Source organism: Haematobia irritans, chromosome 1 (genome assembly GCF_050003625.1).
Source record: "Haematobia irritans isolate KBUSLIRL chromosome 1, ASM5000362v1, whole genome shotgun sequence".
NCBI lineage: Eukaryota > Metazoa > Arthropoda > Insecta > Diptera > Muscidae > Haematobia > Haematobia irritans.
Window position 1 is genome coordinate 204,416,476 of NC_134397.1, and position 725 is coordinate 204,417,200.

A 725-nucleotide genomic window follows, 5' to 3' on the forward strand; every position below is an offset into this window, starting at 1 on the left:
TAAAACATTCATTCTAAACGCATCAACCGCTTCTTCAGGTTTCGAAAAACATTGATCGATGTGCAAGAACTCGCACTGTCGTGGTGATAAGTGATCCATCGTCTTTTGGCAAAATTTTCTATAGAAATAAAATTTTGGCAAAATTTTCTATAGAAATAAAATTTTTCCGAAATGTTCTATATAAATAAAGTTTTTGCGAAATTTTCTATAGAAATTAAATTTTTGCGAAATTTTTCTATAGAAATAAAATTTTGACAAAATTTTCTAAAAAATAAAAATTTGAAAATTTTTTTATAGAATTTTGACAATATTTTCTACAGAAATAAAAATTTGACAAAATTTTCTATAGACATAAAATTTTAGCAAAATTTTCTATAGAAATAACATTTTGAAAAAATTTTCTATAGAAATAAAATTTTTGCGAAATTTTCAATAGAAATTGTTTAACTTTAACCGTTTGAAAATGAGAAGACGAAAATGGTATGTAGTTTCACTTTAAAATTTCAGGTTTTATTTTCACAAACTTTATGTTGGTAAGTATAAAAGGTTTTGTAATGGTAAGTATAAAGGGTTTGTAATGGTAAGTATTTAGGTTCAATTATTTTTACAGGTAATTGGTTTTTAGTGCAATAATTTTAAGTATATGAAATTCAACGAGGTATGGTAAGTATAAAAATGTAACTAGGTAGGTATGTAAATTTTCACTATGTACAATTTACTGTTTT